At 58.8% G+C, this 8,365-nt stretch overlaps 1 pseudogene; it reads right to left on the reverse strand.

Moving 5' to 3' along the window:
* Positions 1-4,360: 4,360 nt before the first annotated feature.
* On the reverse strand, positions 4,361-8,199 carry LOC118703711 (annotated as a pseudogene).
* Between the last annotated feature and the right edge of the window lie 166 nt (positions 8,200-8,365).

An 8,365-nucleotide genomic window follows, 5' to 3' on the forward strand; every position in this document is an offset into this window, starting at 1 on the left:
CGCCCAGGGGCCGGTGAGTCCGCAGGCATCACCGGAGTCGGGCAGGCCTGAAGAGCCCGGGCCTGCCTCCTCCCTGCAGCCGCTGGCCGTGCCGAGCTCCCGATCTCCTTTAGTGCTGGGAGATCTTCCCTTTCCTGGGGGCATCCCGTGGCCCCAGCTCTGGGGCGGCTGCTCAGGGGGAGCCGGGACAGTGCCCTCCCCCCCTCCCCCCCTCCCCCTCGTGTCCCAGCCTAGATGGCCTGGCCCTGCACAGCCCTGCTGGGGACCCCTCCCGGTGGGCAGGTGGTCCCCGAAGGCTGCCTGGTCAGAAGGGCCCACAGCCTTCCCAGGAGGGAGACCCCACAGCCTCCCGCCCGCCGCCTGGCGCTGCTCTTACCTGCGAGGCCTGCGACTCTGCTGGGCAGGCCCGCCTCCACCTGGGCTCAAGCATTTATAGCCGGCTCTGCTGCCGGCCAGGCTGGCAAATATTTGGGGACTGCATTGTCATCGCAGACTGGGCAAATAGAATCCGTTTGCTTTAGCGCCCAGCAACCAGGGCCCAGCGAGGGGGAGCCTGGGCCTGCCCGGGGACCGTAGAGTGTTTGCTGCGCGCCCAGCTGGCTCACACCCGGCCGAGGACCCTTATCTCCGCTGCTGATTGGGGCCCCCACCAGGCCTTGTCAAATAGGCGGAAAATTAAATTTCATGCTATTTTGACTTCTGGAGTAGCCTTCTCTAGAGGACATCCTGCTTGTGCAGCGCTCTGGGCGAGCGCGGCTGGGCCAGCAGCGCACCTGAGCAGGCCCAGGAGGAAGGCTGGGGACCGCCACCTGCCCAGGTGGGGGGCTCCTGCAGGCGGGGCCCCTGGAGCCCCTGCTCACCCTCTCCCGCCACCGCCCGCCCGCCCAGAGCTGCAACGGAACCCTGCCCCTCCGCCCAGGGCTTCCTCCCAGGGTCCAGGCTGAGATGGCACCTCCCTTCTCTGCTTCTTTTGGCTCCCACACCGTCCTCTGTGTGTGGGGGTGTGTAGGGGGGAGGTGGGTACCCCCTCCCAGCCTGTAGAGCTTGCCTGGAGGGTGTACTTGCTACACCTCCCTAATGTGTTACAGCCAGGAGCCGGACCCCAGAGGGTCTGTCACACACACACACACACACACACACACACACACACCCCGCCAGCCTCCCGTCCTCCGGTGACCCCGCCCCTCTGCTCCGGGGGGCTGCACAAATGTCCTGAGCCACGTAACCAGCACCACAAGCAGGGCTGAGGACAGCAGAGAGGGATTCTCCCAGTCTGCAGGCCAAGCATCTAAAACCCAGAGACTCTTCAGACCCTAGCGGGGAGCTCAGTTAGTCAGGGCATTGTCCCAATACCCCAAGATTTCAGGTTCAATCCCTGGTCAGGGCACATATAAGAATCAGCTGCCTCGGCTGGTTTGGCCCAGTGGATAAGGCGTCAGCCCAAGGGCTGAAGCATCCTGGGTTCGATCTCGACTGCAGGCTCAATCCCTGCAATCCATATGTCTCTCTCACATACATGTTTCTCTCTGTGTGTGCCTCCCCCCACCACCGTCCCTCCCTCTCTAAAAATCAATGGGAAAATATCCTCGCGGGAGGATTAACAAACAGAAAACCAGCCCAGCAGTGCATAAATAAGGGGAACGACAAATTCACCTTTCTCCCGTCCCCTCTCTCTAAAATAAATTTAAAAACCCAGGGCCTTCGGGGCTGTTCCTTCCACAGGCTCTGGTCGGGAAGTCAGTCCCACATCACACCTCTCTCCTGGGCTCCGGAGTCACCGGCCAGGACCCGTGGCATTCCTGGGTCACTCGGCTGTCCCCAGGCCAGTGCCTGTGTCCATGTCTCCCTCTGCTTACAGGGGCACCATCACCACTCCAGCCCGAACGCCTCTTCACTGGTCACATATGCAAAGACCTGACTTCCACATCAGGCCACGTCCTGAGGTCCAGGTGGACTTGAGTTTCGGGTACACTACTCAGCCCAGGAAGGGTCCTCTATATGTGGCCATGCCCCTCCTCATTGTGGCCACTGCTGAGAGCCTTGCTGCCCTGGGCCAGCCCCTGCATTGCTGGCTGAGAGACCCCAGAGTCCCATCCACTGTGGCTCCCAAAGCTGCCACCGCTGTGGTCCAGGTTCTGAGGACAGGACAGCAGCCCCCTCCCAGCTTGGCGTGTGTCCTGCCCCTGGGCCCCATGATCTCCCTCCCCGAAGTGGGGGCCACCCATCCATCGGGATGGGAGGGTGTCGGATGCCACCCCACTCCTCCCTGGGTCCTTGCCCTTAAGCTCCAGGCCCCACTCCCTTCAGGAGGCGATGACGCCATCCCAGCAGTGATAGCCAGGACTTTCCTGCAGATAGGGGTCGAGGGGCGGGTCTGCCCTGCTGACGGCTGCCTGTCATTTTTCAGGCATCTGGAGGGTCACGTGTACGCATGCACTGCCACCCCAGGAACAGGACCTGCCCAGGCCAAGTTGGTGACCTGCCATGAGTGGGTCTTCGAAGCTGCGGCTGTTGTTTGCCTGGGGAAGGACCAGGGAGGGTGGGAGGCAGGGCCACTGCAGGCCCGGGAGAGGCTTCGGGGAGAAAGGCCGGGCCTCCCTAAGGACACCCCGCACCTTCAGCATGCCGGGCGAAGCCACGCCTCTGGTGGGGTGTCTGGCTAGGATCTGCTGCATGGGCCAGCCCATGCTTGTGCCTCAGTCTCCTGGAGGCTGACCCAGTCTTAGCCACGGCTCTCCGAGACTCCGTGCTCTGGTGACACTGTTGTGCAGTAGTGTCAGTGAGGAGGCCCTGCCCCAGGCTCTCCGGACCCACACTGCCCAGCAGAATCGGCAGGAGGCCTTGGTTGGGGTCTCAGTGGTGCCTGGGCTGTTGGGTCCTGCTCTGCCTCCTGCTGGCCCAGGGAGCTCCCCGCTGTGACCTGCCCTGGACTCCAAGGCAGCGTTTTCACCCGGTGTGCCCCGTAGCACACTGTCACGACACGAGAATTTTTAAAACATGCAAAATGCCTGACTAGTCAGGAGCACTGACCCCTGGTTGTAAAGTAAAAAGATGATGACAGCCAACACAACAGCCGCCGGGTGTGAAGCGGGTATTTTGTCAGATGAGCCAGAAGTATATTTTTTGGTGTGCTGCAGACTTTTTGTAATTCGTTTGTGTGTGCCATGAAATGAAAAAGGTTGAAAATGGCTGCCCTCGGGCCATACTCCAGCAGCTGCCCAGGCTGTGGCCACAGTGCCCCCTGCTGCTGGTCAGGAAAGACCAGTGTCAGCGCGTGCTTCTGGCCTCCGGCCTCCTCTGGACCAGGCCTGGGCTGGGTGCTGGGGCCACTGAGGAAGATGAGGTGCAGCCCTGCCCTCGAGAAGGTCCCCCCTAATGGCCAGAGGAGGCGGTTTTCGGGTGCTGATGGGAGCAGGAGCTCATCTGGCTTGAACTGCAGGAAAGGGGTCCTGCAGACGGGACAGCCTGCAAAGGCCCAGCCCTCGAGGAGCTGGCATCCTGTAGTCGACTGAATGAGGGCCCCAAAGACCCAGCGACTTCGGCCCTGGCACCTCATCGGGCAAAGGGACCCTGCAGAGGTGGCTGAGGTAAGGACCGTGACTAGGAGGTGATCCTGGGTCCCTATGAAAGGGAGGCCAGAGGGCCAGCATGAGAGAAGGAGAGGTGACCACAGAAGCAGTCACTGCTGGCTTTGAAGGCGGAAGTTTGCCACGGGCCAAGGAATGGCGAGGCCTCTAGAATGGAAAGCGAAAGGAGCCGAAACCGGTTTGGCTCAGTGGATAGAGCATCGGCCTGCGGACTGAAGGGTCCCAGGTTCGATTCCGGTCAGGGGCATGTACCTTGGTGGCAGGCACATCCCCAGTAGGGGGTGTGCAGGAGACAGCTGATCGATGATTCTCTCTCATCAATGTTTCTAGCTCTTTATCCCTCTCCCTTCCTCTCTGTAAAAAAATCAATATAATATATTTTTTTTAAAAGAAAACAGAAACTGCTTCTCCGCTGGATCTTCTGCAGCGCAGCCCTGCAGCCCTTGCTTTCCGGCCAGGGAAACCCATTCCCGGGGCCCGGTCATAAGCTCGGCTGGTGCTCCTTTGTTTCAGCAGCAAAAAGGAACTCCCGGCTGGAGGCCTCGGCTGGACAGAGCGGCTGGGCGGCTGCAGGACCTCATGGCCCTGCTGCGAGCCTGGACCTTCCTCCCTGCCCCGGGGGAGCCCAGCCGCTCACTCTTTGCTGTCATGAACCGGATCTGGGGTCGGGGCTCTCGTGGGGAGGAGGCCCATGGTGATCTGCCTGAGCCTGCTTCTTCCTCCGAGCGGCTGCTTCGCCCCCACGGGGCTCCGTGCCCATCCTGGCCTCTGGCTCAGGCCCCGCCCAGAGGAGTCAGGGCAGGGGCTTTGGGTCTGCTCGCACCAACCATGGGAATGCCGTGGACAGACAGCCGGACCCCGTTCTCTGCCGGCATCACCCCAGTGCTTTTCTCCGCTGGCAGAGACCAGGGAGGGAACCCGGTCTAAGACACAGACTTCTGGAGCGGGGCAGGGGACCAGAGCACAGAGGTGTTTGGGATGAGGACCTGGGCAGTGCGCGTGGGCAGGACATCGGGACAGGAGAGGCCCGAGGCAGGGGGACGACCGTACCGGTGCCAGCAATCGGTGACGGAGCCACAAGGCGGTGCCTGAGGGTGCCTGAGGGTCTAAGAGTGGGGGCAGGTAGGAGAGGATTTAAGAAGCAGATCTAAGGTCTCAGTTGGTGTCAAAGAAGTATCCCCTTCCTCGCCCCTGAGCCAGATGCATGATGGACCCAGGGGTCTGGCAGGTGGACTCTGGCTGTCATTATGGTGAGGCTGGGTTGGGGTACAGCACCTTGAAGGGCCCTGGATTGGCAGAGAGACACAGTTTCCTACACATGTCCAGCCCATGTTGGGTGGCCAGCCAGGCCAAGTGGCATGGGTGTCCCAAGCCCCCGGCCGCCTGGAGTGGGGCTGGGGAACACGCGCTCAGACTGCCAGGCCCGGAGCCCAAGCATATGTCCCCGCATCTGCTCCCAGCCAGCCTCCCGTGTGGGGCGGCGCTGGGCCTTGCCAGGTCTGTGCCATCCTGTCCCCACCAGCCCCCACCTGTTGTCAGGCCTCGGTCCCCAGGAGAAAGGCTCTGCCTTTCCAAAGGCGGGGGACCTGCCCGTCTCCGCGCACCCCATATCGATCTTCCCCGGGAAAATCAATAGCTCCAGCATGCCAGCTCTCAAGTGGCGCTGCGAGGTGTCACTCCCGGCACCGGCACACGAGGGCTGCAGCCCTCCTGCCCATTAGTGGGGCATTAGGCCTCCTGGGAGGTTCCTCTGTGTGCTTTGAGATAATGAAGGCTGAGGTGTTAGCTTATGTCCCCGGGAGGAGGGGAGGGGACCATGACCAGGAGCAGGCAGGGCTGGCAGTACCAGGTACCTGCCACCCAGTGCTCGGCTGGGCTTGCTGGGGCCAGGGCAGGGGGGCTGGAGGGTGGGAGTGGGGAAAGGGCCCTCGATGCATCTGGTTGTGGCTTTGCCCACTGTGGGCCCCGCTCCACCGAAGGGTCAAGTACACCACAGTAGGTGGGGCTGCCACTGCCCTCCCCCGGGAACACACCTGTGCTAGAACAAGGTGAGTTTATGCTCCGTGCCGCCAGGAGAGCGTGCAGCGGGCATGGATGTCTCGGTAGAAGGGCATTAGGAAGGGGTTCGGGCCGGCGCTGGGTGAGGCTCTGCTCTGTCAGGAAGCAGGCGCCTCTCTGGCTCCTGGGGCTGCCCTAACAAAGGACCACCAGCCGGATGACATAAAGCAACAGAAAAGTTGTCTCTCACCGTTCTGGGGACCAGAAACCCCAAACCACGGTGTGAGCAGGGCCACTCCCTTTGAAGGCCTCAGGGGAGAGTCTCTTCCGGCCTTTCCCTGAGCTTCTGGTGCCACTGGCGATGCTGGGCATCCCTCGGCTTCTGGCTCTTTACCTGTCCTCCCCTCCCTGTGTGCTCAGTGTCTTGTCTCTTCTCCTTCTTTTGAATTTTTTTAAAAATATATTTTATTGATTTTGTACAGAGAGGAAGGGAGAGAGATAGAGAGTTAGAAACATCGATGAGAGAGGGTCATTGATCAGCTGCCTCTTGCACACCCCCCACTGGGGATATGCCCGCAACCAAGGCACATGCCCTTGACCAGAATCGAACCTGGGACCTTTCATCTGCAGGCCGACACTCTATCCATACAAGTCCTTCGGTTTATCTCTTACAGTCCCCCCTCCCCCCCCAACTGTCTCCTCTTCTTAGAAGGACACCAGTCATTGGGTTTAGGGCTTGCCCTATCCCAGATGACCTCATTTTAACAAATTACACCTGCAAAGACCCTGTTTCCAAATAAGGCCACGTGCTAAGGTTCTGGGTGGATGTGAATTTGCAAGGGACACCATTCGGCCCACTACTGCCTATCTTATTTAAGTTTTTACTTTTATTTAGTTATTTAATATATGTATTGATTTCAGACAGAAAGGGAGAGGAAATGAGAGATAGAAACATCAATGATGAGAGAGAATCATTGATTGGCTGCCTCCTGCACGCCCCCTACTGGGGATCAAGCCCATAACCCAGGCATGTGCCCTTGACCAGAATCAAACCCATGACTTCAGTCTGCAGGCTAATGCTCTATTGACTGAGCCAAATCAGCTAGGGCTACTTTATTTTTATTTTTGACACTATTACAGATGTCCCCATTTCTTCCCCCATCTCCACCCAGCACCCTGGTACAGCATCTATAATATCGATAATAAAAGTGTAATATGCTAATTAGACCGACATCCTTCTGGATGACCTTCCAGACGAAGCCGGGCTGTGTGGGAAGCCCAGGTCCCGGGTGCCAGAGGGAAGCCGGTGCCAAGCAGCCGGGGGAAGGGAGACCTACTCTTGCACAAATTTCGTACATCAGGCTTCTAGTCTTAATATATCTTATCAAAAGGAGGACAGAAGAGGCAAGACTCCCACATGGCTGGTAAAGAACAGCCTTCCTCCTTCAGCCAGAACAGGGCGTTTGGTGCTCTCTGAGGTTTGGGCTGTGTCCTTGTGTTCAGAGGTGATTGCAAAAGGGTGTGTTTCGTGTGGAGCCACCACAGTCAGGGAGCGGCCTGGCCTTTTGCTGATGTCCTCTGACAGTTTATGTCCAACAGGAGGCCCACTGAGCACCAGGCACCCCGTGGAGGCCAGGGCTGCCATCCTCTTCAGACTCCTTTCCCCACGACAGAGACCAAGTGGCAGCAGGAGCTTGGGACGAAGGACGGGGTCATTTAGACACTTGGGTTTGCTCATTCTTTTTTTTTTTTTTTTTTTGGCTGCAAAAAGCTTTACTGTTTCATTTGGTCCAATGTATGGGAGAGGGCTCCAGGGCGGTTAAAAGAATGGCTAGTGGTTTCAGGAAGAGACTCAGGTAAAAGCCAGACACCAGGGGATGCAGGGGAGCCTCTGAAAGGCCTCTGGGCTCCAAAGGCTCCTCGTCCTGCCTGAGGATGAGCCTGTGGAAGAGATAGTCGCCCAGCCCAGCCTGGGGGGATGCCCGTCTGCGGAGGTTAGTAATGTGGTCGCCCATCTTCTTGATCGCTTTCACCTCCTCATCCAGGAAGTGGCTCTCCAGGAAGTCACAGAGCTGAGGGTCTGCACGGGTAGAAGCCAGGGCATGCAGCTCCAAAAGCGCCTGCTTCAGGCTCTTCTCCAAGGGTGGGGCGGCTTCCATGGCGTCCTGCGTTTTGCCCCAGTCATCCTGGGAAGGATTCTGCAGCCACCACGCTTGCTTTGCAACTTTAAAATGCTTAGACTCAGAGCCTTCATTGCTTCTTCTCCAACTTGTGTAAAAGGTGGCCCACACCCTCCAGAGCCACATCATCAAGGTCGAATCAGAAAACCAGAGAGAGGCAGGTGTGGGCGATCCTCAGAGGCAGGCTGGCCAGGCGGTTGACTGCAGCCTCCACCTGGGTAGAATAATTCTGACGAATTTGGGAGCTCATGGTTGTTTGGCAATAAGGAGTGAAGGTAGAAAAAAACGGTGTGTTGGCTGGTCCTGGAGGTGGTTCTGCAGGTGGTGACTGGATGAGACCCAGGAGAGTGGCCAGAGGCTGGAAGAAGGGCGTCCCTGGTTCTGTTCTGTCCAAACACCGTTGAAGCAAGAGACAGATCTGGGACCTCCGAGTGCACTGCTGGTTTGCTCATTCTTTGTCATGTTCATCCCAGACCCTAGCCTCAGAGTGCCCCAGGAACCCAGTGGCAGTAAGAGTGCCCTCCACTGCCTCAGGACAGGATATTTCTATGCTGCCCGGTTATTAATCATAACAGCTGTCATGGGGTCCACCAAGGGCAC

The sequence above is a fragment of the Pipistrellus kuhlii genome, unplaced genomic scaffold (assembly GCF_014108245.1).
Source record: "Pipistrellus kuhlii isolate mPipKuh1 unplaced genomic scaffold, mPipKuh1.p scaffold_m20_p_4, whole genome shotgun sequence".
Taxonomy (NCBI): domain Eukaryota; kingdom Metazoa; phylum Chordata; class Mammalia; order Chiroptera; family Vespertilionidae; genus Pipistrellus; species Pipistrellus kuhlii.